The sequence below is a fragment of the Acomys minous genome (assembly GCF_964271855.1).
Source record: "Acomys minous genome assembly, chromosome: 7".
NCBI classification, from domain to species: domain Eukaryota; kingdom Metazoa; phylum Chordata; class Mammalia; order Rodentia; family Muridae; genus Acomys; species Acomys minous.
Window position 1 is genome coordinate 112,497,642 of NC_140488.1, and position 12,613 is coordinate 112,510,254.

The 12,613-nt window shown below is 43.9% G+C and overlaps 1 pseudogene across 1 annotated transcript; it reads left to right on the forward strand.

The window, feature by feature from the left end:
* The first annotated feature begins 10,904 nt into the window (after positions 1–10,904).
* LOC311602123 (large ribosomal subunit protein uL6-like) lies at positions 10,905–12,139 on the forward strand (annotated as a pseudogene). Its single transcript has 2 exons — positions 10,905–11,436; positions 12,095–12,139. The product of its transcript is annotated as a large ribosomal subunit protein uL6-like (transcript).
* The last annotated feature ends 474 nt before the right edge of the window (positions 12,140–12,613 follow it).

Sequence of the window (12,613 nt, forward strand, 5' to 3'; positions counted from 1 at the left end):
TCAACTTTTAAGTCAAGTCACTTTGTACAAATACATTACCCAGGCTTCTTCCCACATCTGCACCCATTGAAAGGAAACAACACTTAGTCTCAAAATGCTAGCCTTTTAAGAAGAGTTTAGACATTTGTCTTGCTTTAAAAAATGTTTTACATATGCCAGGCATGGTGACACAGGCCTTAAATCCCAGTACTTGGGAGGCAGAGGTAGGCAGATCTCTGTGAGTTCGAGGACAGCCTGGTCTACAAAGTGAGTTCCAAGACAGCCAAGGCTGTTACACAGAGAAACGCTGCCTTAAACAAAACAAATCAAACAGAAAAGTGTTTTAGATTTATTTATTTACCGTGTGTATGTGTTAGCACACCTGTTCTTGTGGAGGTCAGAGCACAACTTGTGGGGAAGACGGTCCAGCACATGGATTCTGGGGGCTGGAACTTGGGTCCTCAGGCTTGGCGGCAAGCACCCTTAACCTGCTGTGCCCTAGCTCCTAAAGGTTTCTCAACTAGATGTAAAACATTTCCATGCCAGACATGTGGCTCAGCTGGTAGTGTGATTGCCTAAGATGCATGAAGCTCTGGGTTTGATGGATAAGCCAGGCATGATGGCACAAGCCTGTCATCACAAAATTAGGGAAGTTCAAGGTCATCTTTGGTTATATAATGAGTTGCGGGCTAGCCTGATATACATGAAACCCTCTCTTAAACAAACAAAACAAAACACACGTATTTTCTCTTAAAGTGGGGAGGAAACATGATCAAGCGTTAACTGGGGTGGGTTTGGGGGTGCATGCCTGTGATCCTAGCACTTGGGAGGCTAAAGTAGGAGAAATGTCATGAGTTCGAGAGAGAGCATCCTGGGCTACATATGGCATACTAGGCCAACCAGGGGTAAGATGGTAAAGACTGTGCCCCGTCCCCAAATAAATACAAAATAAAATGTCAATTGGTTCATTGTTTAGTCTAATCATACATACTAGGGATTGGGTTCTTGGGAGAAGAGCTAACTGCATGGGGTGACAGCAGGTTGGTTGCGCAATCAACCCCAAGCAGTCATTCTCCTGGATCTCAGCCTCCTTTCACTGGGGTACAGATACCCGTGCCAAGGAGCTCATGGTGCCCAATGTGACTCACAGCATGTAGCCTTCATCTATGGGCTCAGTCCTCCAGCCCTTCCATCAAGTCTGCAATGCTCTCCACGTAGTAGAGAGGCACGGGCTATCTTTGTAGCAAGTGGACGTTTCTGGGGGGGGGGGGGGGGGGAAGAAAGAACAGTGCATTAGTGCTAAGTGCAACAGTTAGCCACATTCGTTTAATATTTTCCTTGGCATGGACAGCATATACGAGGGCGTGCCTGTATGGTTATATTGCCCAGTGTCACTGTCAGTGACCAAGATTTCATTGGCATCTTTGTTTAAGAGCACTGATATTTGCACAATGACAAAACCACCTAATGATGCCTTGCTCAGGAATCCCTTTGTTCCTTGACTGGGTTCAGCTGAGCAGAGGAGAAGTGGCAGGTCCGCCTGCCCTGCCTGTTCTCACCTCCCGCTCTCCTTTCTCTCCGACTAGGTGAACAAAGCTAATCTTAATCTTTTATTGGTGTTTGTTTTTCTTGCCAGGCAATAGAAACGTGGCTTTGTTCTCGGAAGAGAACAAAGGTCATCATTGGAAAATAGTTTCTCTCCTTCCTTGTCCCCTCCACACAAACAAACCTTGGGACTAGTTTATCTTCTTCCATAGATACCTATCAACACATCTGACTACATTTTTCTTTTAGCCTCTGCTTAAATAGTGGTATTTTATACACCACCCTAAACCTTATGGTGAGTGAACATATGAGTGTGTGCGCTCCTTTGTACTTGCACTCCTGGCTGGGTATGCTCTTCTCTCGCCCCGCCCCCTTGTGTATGTGTCTGCTTGTGTGTGTGTGCTTGTGGTGACCAGAGACCCACATCAGACATCTTTCTCAGTCATTTTCCACCTTAGTGTCTGGGACAGTGTCTTTCACTAAATCTTGAGCTCACGTGTTGGGTCAGGCTGACTAGGTGGTTTCTGCCTCTCCAGTGCTGGGATTGCAGGCATGTGCCACCATGCCCAGCTTTAACACAGGACTGAAACTCCAGTGAGCATGGCCAGTACTTTACTGATTGAGCCATCTCTTCAGCCCTCCCTAAACCTTATGTTTCACCTAAAAGTAATTCCTGGACCTCCTTCTGCGTTAGTATGATTGGGGTGGCCCCATAATCAAGGCTCACGCCATTGTGTGTTTGCCTGACCTATATGTTGACACAGATGTAGGTAGGTCACACACAGTCTATTGTTATTTTAGACAAGGCTGTGATATATATCTCAAGTGTGTGAATATATTTGTGGGAGGATCCCCTAAAAGGCAGAGCCGTGCAGTCAAAGGGATGAGTGACTTCAAGTTTTAGATACTGCCCATTTGCCCTCTGTAGAGGCGACACCTATATATACACTTCAAGCAACAATCAGTGATCAGGCCGGCTGAATTTCTGCTGCTCTGTAAGTTCCCAGTCTGCTGTGGTGCAGTGAGGTGTTCTATTCAGGGATCACCAGGTTAAACTGGAGGCATTGACTGGGCTGAAGTCTTTCTGAAGGCTATGAGGAAGTCTTTACTGATGGCTGGGTTTTAGAATGTCGATCTTCTGTGCTCTCTCTGTGAGCTCTATGCTTAGCGTTAAGAGGAATGTGGAAGCCAAACTTGGGGTGGAGGCCTTTTTAAAGATCTGTTTTCTTTTGTGTATATGAGTGTTTTGCCTGTATGTCAGTGTATATACCACATTGATGCCTGGTGCTGTTGCAGGCCAGATCCCCTGGAACTGGAGTTATAGACATTTATAAGCTGCCATGTGGGGGCTGGGAATTGAACCCTGGTCTTCTGAAAAAACAAAAAACAAAAAACAAAAAACAGCTCATGCTCCTAACCACTGAGCCATATTTCCAGTCCCAGTTTCAAATGTTTAGACAGCTCCTAAGGAGGCTGAGGCAGGAGGATCAAATATTTGAGGGTCACCTTGGTCACAGAGTAAGTTCAAGACCTTTATATTTAAAGGATCATTTTTCAAAAATGTTTTTTTGTGTGGTGTACATGTGTGTGCAGGTGTGCTTACTGGTATATGTGTGTATGTAGGCCAGAAGCTGACATTTGAATATTTACCTAATTGCTTCTTCACCTTTTTTTTTTTTTAAAAGACAATGTCTTTCTATGTAACCCTGGCCATCTTGGAATTCTCTATGTAGACCAGGCTGCCTTGACTACTATACCCAGCTTTTTTTTTTGTTTTTGTTTTTTGAGATGGGGTTTCTCTGTGTAGCCTTGGCTATCCTGGACTTTGTAGACCAGGCTGGCCTCGAACTCAGTGATCTGCCTGCTGCTGCCTCCCCACCACTGCTTGTTTTTTTGTTTCGTTTTTAGATTTTTTTGAGACAGAGTTTCTCTGTGTAGCCCTGACTGTCCTGGAACTCACTCTGTAGACCAGGCTGGCCTGGAACTCAGAGAGATCCACCTGCCTCTGCCTCTGCACTACCCAGCTTTGAGGATGATCTTGATGTAGTAAAGATGATCTTGAATTCCTGATCCTCCCAAGTGCTGATGTCAGAGGCGTGCACCAACACATCTGGCTCTGCCAAGTTCATTCTTACTGTGTAGATACAAAGAGATTGTTTTATAAAAGTGAGCATATGATATACACAAAAGGAAACTTGAGCCATATGTTATAGCAAGCATCTGTAGTCCATACAAGGGATGCTGAGGCAGGAGGATTAAAAATTTGTAGTTAAATGCTCTACCATGGAGCCATACCCCTAGGATTGAGAGTTTGAGGCCAGCCTGGCCTATATAGCAAAACTTTGTCACAAAGACAAAGCAAGCAAGGACGCAAATGATGACAATAAAGCAAACAAACAAAACCCCCCAGTATTAAGTAAATTGAGGTATAGATAGATACATTGAATTAAAAACTGAGCTTTCCATTCTCAATCTTCTATGTGTACCTCAAGTAGCCCACACCATACTCCTTTACCTTTCCCAGCTTTGAGACAAAGTCTTTATAGCCCAGATTGACCTAGAATTCACTATGTAGCAGAGGATGGCCTTGAACACCTGATCCTCCCGCCTCTACCTCCCGAGGGGTAGCATTGCAAATATACACCACCATGTCTGGTTTATATGATACTGAGATTTGGAGCCGGGACCTCATGCACACATTCTACCAACTCAGCTACATTCCCAGTCCCTTTTGTATTGAGATAGGGTGTAACCCAGATAAGCTTTCTGCCCCGACCTCTCAAGCCCTATCACTGTTAAAGGGTATCCATCAGAGAAGACTACTTGGACATGGGTCTAAGCCAATAGGAGGTCTTTATTTGTTGGGGACGATAGGCTATATGGCCAATGTTCAGCCATCTTGTCTAAGTCTGCACCTTTAAGTCTCTGTTTTTCCCAGAGCTTGCCTTTCACCAGAAACTAGCTGACCCTGTTGTGGGTCAGCAGTTAGACTAAAGACAGATAGAGATGGAACAACCCTGTTATGGCTTAGCAGTTAGACTAGACAAAGAGGGAACCAGATACCCTGTGTGGTAGGACATTATGACCCTGCCTGGAATTCCCTATGTTCTGAGAAAAACCTGCAGCTGGGTTGCTATAGCAATATGCTTCCCTGCCTTCTGAACTATAAAAGCTGCTGCCTGACTAATGAAGATTGAGAGTTTGATCAGTCAGACTTGCTCTCCTTTCTTGTGTCTTGCATTCTCAACAGGTGACCTCTCTCCCGAGTTTTAGTCAAACCCCGCAGGTCAGGTCATTTATTAGCTGGCTGGGTGTTTAGGATCCCCAGAGTAACACTGAGCCTTTCTCAGAATGAGGTTCCGCCCCTCTTTTTTTTTTCTTTCCCTTTTGAGACAGGGTTTCTCTGTGTAGCCTTGGTGATCTTGGAGTCACTTTATAGACCAGGCTGGCCTTGAACGCACAGAGAGCCACCTGCCTCTGCCTCTCTGAATGCTGAGAAAATAGGCATGCGTCAGCTACCATGCCCAGCTCCAAGTGAGCTTTTAAACACAAAAACCACGTTCTGGAGGTGGCTTAGTTTTGTTAGCAACAACAGAAGCACAACTACAGAGGCCGAGAAGACTTTCCCAGAACAATGGACTTTGATGAGCTAGCTCTTTGTTTTTAGTTTTGGCAGGCGGTGCTGTCTACGTGCTGAGTTTTACAGCCTGAGTGCCACTTTCATCATGGAGTCAGTTGTGCTGAAATTTTTTTGTGTGTGTGCCTACTAAAGTCTGGGACCTGTTACAATCATATAAAGTTCTCCTTTCCGACTTTGCATTATCGCCCCATCTATAAGCAGAGCAGAGTAACACTATTAATGTCAAGGATTGGTTCTATCCCATGGGATAGGTCTCAAGTAGGGCCAGGCTTTGGTTGGCCAGTCCCTCAATCTTTGCTCCACCTTTGTCCCTGTACATCTTGTAGGTAGGACAAATTTTGATTCTAAGGTTCTGTGGGTGGGTTGGTGCTCTTGTCCCTCCACCAGAAGTCCTGCCTGGCTATAGGAGGTGGCCACTTTAGGTTCTAAATCCCCTGCTCCTAGGAGTCTCAGCTAGGCTAACCCTCATAGACTTCCTGGGCCTTTCTCTATCCCAGATCTCTGGCAAATGCCAGAGATGCCCTAAACCTCCAATTTCCATTCTCTTACCTGGCCTTCTCTCCTCCTCGTCTCCCTACTCCTAATCCCCCACCTGCTCCCCTCCTCTTGCCCTCTCCTACCCAGTTCCCTCTATCCATCTACTTCCAATGCTTATTTTATTTTCCTTTCTGAATGAGATTCAAGCATCCTCCCTTGGACCCTCCTTTTTACTTAGCTTCTTTGGGTCTGTGGATTATAGCATGGTTATCCTGTACTTTATGGCTAATATCTGCTTATAAATGAGCCCATACTGTGTGTGTCTTTCCGGGTCTGGGTTACCTCACTCAGGATGATCTTTTCTACTTCCATTCACTTGCCTGCAAATTGCATGATGTCCTTGTTTTTAATAGATGAGTAGTATTCCATTGTGTAAATGTACCACAGTTTCTTTATCCATTCCTCAGTTGAGGGGCATCTAGATTGTTTCCAGTTTTCTGGCTATTATGAATAAAGCTGCTATGAACATAATTGAGCAAGTGTCCTTGTTGTACGGTAGAGCATCTTTTGGCTATATAGCCAGGAGAAAGCGTCAGATTGATTGATGTCCACAGTGGTTGTAAAGTTTTGCACTCCCACCAGCAATGGAAGAGTGCTTCCCTTTCTCCACATACTCGCCAGCATGTGCTGTCACTTGAGTTTTTGATCTTAACCATTCTGATGGGTGTAAGATGGAATCTCAGAGTCGTTTTGATTTGCATTTTCCTGATGACTAAGGATGTTCAACATTTCTTTAAGTGCTTCTTGGCCATTCAAGATTCCTCTGTTTAGATCTATACCTTATTTTTTAAATTGGGTTGTTTGGTTTGTTGGTGTCTAATTGCTTCAGTTCTTTATATATTTTGGCTATTAGTCCTATGTCGCATATAGGTTGGTGAAGATCTTTTCCCATTCTGTAGGCTGCTATTTTGTCCTATTGACGATGTCCTTTGCCTTACAGAAGCTTTTCAGCTTCAAGAGGTCCCATTTACTAATTGTTGATCTTAGTGCCTGAGCTGAGCTGTTGATGTTCTGTTCAGGAAGTTGTCTCCTGTGCCAATGAGTTAAAGGCTCTTCCCCACTTTCTCTTCTATTAGATTTAGTGTGTCTGGTTTTATGTTGAGGTCTTTGATCCACTTGGACTAGAGTTGTATGCAGGGTGATAAATATTGATCTATTTGCATTCTTCTACATGCAGAAATCCAGTTATAGACCAGAATCATTTGTTGAAGATGCTTTCTTTTTTTTCTATTATATGGTTTGGCTCCTTTGTCAAAAAACAAGTGTCCATAGGTGTGTGGGTTTATTTCTGGGTCTTTGATTTGAGTCTATCAATCAATCTGTCTGTTTCTATGCAAATGCCATGCAGGGTGTTTTTTGTTGTTGTTGTTGTTGGTTTGTTTTTTGTTTTGTTTTGTTTTGAGACAGGGTTTATTTGTGTGGCCTTAGCTGCCTGGACTTGATTTGTAGACCAGGCTGGCCTCAAACTCACAGAGATCTTCAAGTGCTGGGATTACAGGCATGTGCTACCCCACCCTGCTACCATGCAGTTTTTATTACTATTGCTCTGTAGTACAGCTTTAAATCAGGGATGCTGATACCTCCAGAAGTTCTTTCATTGTACAGGATTGTTTTTTAGCTGTCTTGGGGTTTTTTTGTTTTTCCATATGGACTTGAGAATTCTTTTTCAAGGTCTGTAAAGAATTGTGTTGGTAGTCAGGCGCAGTGGTGCATGTTGGTAATCTCAGTACTCAGGGAAGCAAAGGCCAGCCTGGTCTACAAAGTGAGTCCAGGACAGCCAAGGCTACAAAGAGAAACCCTGTCTCAAAAAACCAAACCAACCAACCATTTTGATGGGAATTGCATTGAATCTGTAGATTGTTAAAATGGCCATTTTTTACTATGTTAAACTTAGTGGTCCATGAGCATGGGAGATCTTTCCATCTTCTGATATCTTCTTCACTTTCTTTCTTCAGTTACTTGACGATCTTGCCATACAGGTCTTGATTTGCTTGGTTAGAGTTACACCAAGATACTTAATATTATATGTGGCTATTTTAAAGGGTGTTGTTTCCCTAATTTCTCAGCCTGATGTCACTTGTACAGATGAGGGCTACTGATATTTTTGAGTTAATTTTGTGTCCAGCCACTTTGCTGAAGGTGTTTATCTGCTGTAGGAGTTGCTTAGTAGAATTTTTGGGATCACTTATGTACACTATCATATCATCTTCTATGATTTCAATTATTTTCTGAGCCGGGCTTGTGGAGCACGCCTTTAATCCCAGCACTCGGGAGGCAGAGGCAGGCAGATCGCTGTGAGTTCGAGGCCAGCCTGGTCTACAAAGCGAGTCCAGGACAGCCAAGGCTACACAGAGAGACCCTGTCTTGAAAAACCAAAAAAAAAAAAAAAAAAAAAAAAAAAAAAAAGGAAGAAAAAAAATCAATTATTTTCTGGTCCTTGGAGCTGGGAATGTTCTCTTTCTCCTATTCCTATTATTCTTAGGTTTCATTTTTCATAGTGTCCCTGGTATCTTGGATGTTTTGTGTCAGAAACTTTTCAAATTTAACATTTTTTAAACCGATACATCATTTTTTCAATTGTATATTCTATGCCTGAGATATTTTCCTCCATCTCTTGTATTCTGCTGGATGATGCTTCTGTCTGTAGTTCCTGTTCTCTTCTCCAGATTTTCCATCTCCAGGATTCCCTCAGTTTGTATTTTCTTTATTGTTTCTATTTCAGGTTCAGGCTTGAACTGTTTTATTAACTTCCTTCACCCATTTGATTGTATTTTCCTGTATTTCTTTAAGGGATTTATTAGTTTCCTCTTTAAAGGTCTCTATCATCTTTCTAAGAATATATGTAAGGTCATTTTCTTGTGTTTCAGTTGTGTTAGGATATCCAGGGCTTCTGGTGGTTCTATATTGTGCTGGCTCTTGTTGATTGTGTTCTTATGCTGCCCTTTACCCATCTGGTTGTCCCTGGTGTTGGCTGAATATTCCTGGTACTTGTTGGACTCCTCAGGAAGGCGGTTTGAACTGGATGATCCTGAGGTCTGGCAGGTTTCCTCAGGAGGTGGGTAAAGCCACAGGCTGGAGGCTAGAATTGTATGTTCCTGGGATCCAGTAGGCCTCCTGGAGAAAGTTAGTAGAGCCATGGACCAGAGGCTAGACGGTCCTGAGGCATGGGTGACCATGACAATTCTTATAAAGGAAAACATTTAGTTGGGGCTGGCTTCAGTTTCAGTGGTTTAAATTGGCAGGATGCATGGTGACATACAGGCAGATGTGGTCTCGAAAGGAGGGGAGAGTTCTATATCTGCAGGCAGAAGGAAAAAGAACTGCCCCACTGGGCATGGATTGAGCATCTGAGATCTCCAACAAAGCCACACTTATTCCAACAAAGCCATCCCTCCTAAAATGCCATTTCATATGGGGCTCTGGGGGCCATATTTATTCAAACCAGCACACTCTTATAGCTGAGAATGCCTTGAATTTCTGATCTGCCTGCTTCCATCTCTTGAGTGCTAGAATTAAAGACATGTGCACCCACACCTGCCTTATGCCATGTTGGCATTTGAATGCAAGGCTTTGTGCATGCTAGGGAAAGAAGAACTCTACCAAGTGAATATATCCCCAGCCCCATAATTCTTCTTAAAAGCTTTTGCAAAATATCTTTGTAGGGTCTGGGTTAGAGGAGGAGAGAATATATATGGATGCCACTTCAAAACAGAGCTCTCTTCCACCCATAATCCACCCCCAAAGGAGTTTTACTATGACATAGAAGTCCCCCATGGCTTTATTTGAGAGCTGCTTATCTGGGCTTCCCATATGGGAAGACTCCTATGCTTCCATGAGATCCAATCCTACATAGATTCAGAATCATTTGAAAATTTGATCACAAAATATAATAAACATTTTTGATGTGATTTGTGGTTTTAGTGAGTTGGCTGGTGTCACAGGGTAGAGACCCAAAGGCCACTCAGATTGACCAAAGTCCAACTAAGAGTCTGCATTAAGCTGGCCAGCAATGGCCCAGAGAGAGATACTTCTCAGAGCAGCCTCAAATGCACTTTATTGTTCTCTCTCTCTCTCTCTCTCTCTCTCTCTCTCTCTCTCTCTCCTCTTCTTTCTTTCTTTGCTTTTTTTTTTTTTTGAGACAGAGTTTCTCTGTGTAGCCTTGGCTGTCCTGGACTCACTTTGTAGACCAGGTTGGCCTTGAACTCACAGTGATCCACCTGCCTCTGCCTCCTGAGTGCTGGGATTACAGGTGTGCACCACTGTGCCTGGTTTATAGTGAGCTTTTAAAGGCAAAGAACACAGAAAAACTAAAACCTGTTAGGCGGTTTCAGGGGAAGTTAAGCAAGCAAGCAGGGAAACAAGCAAGCAAAAAAGTAGTTTAACAGAAGCCAAAAAACATGTGGTGAGCTGGGTCATTTGGATCTGGAGTTTCTAGAACAGGGTTGCGTACTCTCCCACAGGACTTTTCATGGCAGTGGGTAGAAAGGGGTGTGTGTGTCAGTTTCAGGTTAAATAAGATGGCTACAGTAGAGACAAGATGGAGGAACACGTGCCCTGTCACAGCTGGATGTTCAAAACCTTTGTCTGGCATTACAACTGTGACCGACTTGGTTCTTACAATATCTTTCTCTCATACCAGTTGTTGAAGCAAGTTGCTCCCCAGTCTAGGTCTTTATTTGGTTTTGTTTTGTTTTGTTTTTTGATTTTTCATTTTTGTTTGTTTGTTTGTTTGTTTTTCGAGACAGGGTTTCTCTGTGTAGCACTGGCTGTCCTGGACTCACTTTGTAGACTCACAGCGACTCACCTGCCTCTGTCTCCCGAGTGCTAGGATTAAAGGTGTGTCTTTATTTGTAAAATCCATCAGGAACTGGTTAGAAGCCTATAATCCCCACCCTTGAGAGGTGGAAGAAGTAAGATCAGGTGTTCAAGGTCATCTTTGGCTACAAAGTCAGTTCAAGGCAAGTCTGGGTTACCTGAGACACTGTCTTAAAAAGAAAAAGAAGACCGGGCAGTGGTGGCGCATGCCTATAATCCCAGCACTCGGGAGGCAGAAGCAGGTGGATCATTCGAGGCCAGCCTGGTCTACAAAAGCGAGTCCATCCAGGACAGCCAAGGCTGCACAGAGAGACCCTGTCTAAAAAAAAAAAAACCAGAAAAAAAGAAAAGAAACGAAACTTTGCTTTTTGCCTCATCTACTGTGAGAATGAGGACCATTCTCAGCAACCAGAGTGCTGACATCCCAGAAAATGTCGACATCACTATGAAGGGCACACAGTCATTGTGAAAGGCCCCAGGGGAATTCTGCAGAGGGACTTCAATCACATCAATATAGACCTGAGTCTTCATGGGGAGAAAAAGAAGAGGCTCCGTGCTGACAGAAGGTGGGGTAACAGAAAGTGACTGGCCACTGTCAGAAACCCCTGCAGTCACCTTCAGAACGCGATCACCGTTGTCACACTGGGCTTCTGTTACAAGATGCGCTCTGTTATGCTCACTTCCCCACCAATGTCGTTACTCAGGAGAATGGGTCTTTGGTTGAAAGCTGAAATTTCTTGAGTGAAAACTACATCTTCAGGGTTTGGATGAAGCCAGGTGTTGCTTGTTCTGTCTCTCAAGCCCAGAAGGCTGAACAAACCCTGGAAGGAAAAGATATTGAACTTGTTTCAAGTTCAGCAATTCTGATTTAGCAAGTCATAACCGTTAACGACAAGGCTATCAGAAAGTGTTTGGAGAATGTCCTGTCCATTGGCTAGATCTGGGTAGGGGTTTGAAGTTTACTGCATGTATTGTCCTTGGCTGGTGCCATAGTTTGAGCAGGACCCCTGGGCCCAGATGCGCCCGTCATAATGTTCTTGTAGGTTTCTAGGACCCTCTGGATCCTTCTATTTCCCCATTCTCCCATGCTTCTCTCACCTAGAGTCCCAGTAGGATGTCTTTTCCTCTGTCCCACTTTCCTGGTAAGTGAAAGCTTTCGTGGGACATGCCCCTTGGGCTAGTATGCAGATATAAGTGAATATATACCATTTGAGTCTTTCTGTTTCTGGGTTAACTCACTCATTATGATCATTTCTAGTTCAGTCCATTTGTCCACAAATTTCGGGAATTCCTTGTTTTTAATAGCTGAGTAGTATTCCATAGTGTAAATGTACCACAGTTTCTTTATCCATTCTTCTACTGAGGGACACTTAGGCTGTTTCCATGATCTGGCTATTATAATGAATAAGGCTGCTATGAACATGGTTGAGCAAATGTTCTTGTTGTGTCATAGGGGAGGGGAGTAAGGGGAAAATGGGAGGGAGGGAGGAATGGGAAGATACATGAGATGGGATAATAATTGAGATGTAATATGAATAAATTAATAAAATATACTTAAAGAAAGAAAGTGGATGGTGTCTACATGTCTCTGAAAAGGGAACAGTGCAGCAGGCTGATGAGTGAGACCTAGGCCATCCAGCTCCAGAAACCAGATCCTGAGTTATAAGTATGATTTGGGTGTCTTTGTGAACAATAAAAGACTTATAGTGGGAAAAAAAAAGAAAAAAGAAAAGAAACTTCTGGGTGTGGCAATGCACACTTTTAATCCCAGCACTCTTGAGGCAGAGACAGGCTATCCTGTTCTACATAGCTCCAGGAGTTCCAGGACTACACAGAAAGACCCTGTCTCAAAAAACAAAACAGCAGGCTGCGGGGCGGGGGGTGGTGGTGGTGGTGGTGGTGGTGGTGGTGGTGGTGGCGCACACCTGTAATCCCAGCACTCAGGAGGCAGAGGCAGGCAGATCTCTGTGAGTTCGAGGCCAGCCTGCTCTACAGAGAGAGTCCAGGATAGTCAGGGCTACACAGAGAAACCCTGTCTTGGAAAACCAACCCCCCCCAAACACAACACAAAACAACACAACAAAACAGTAAGTTAAA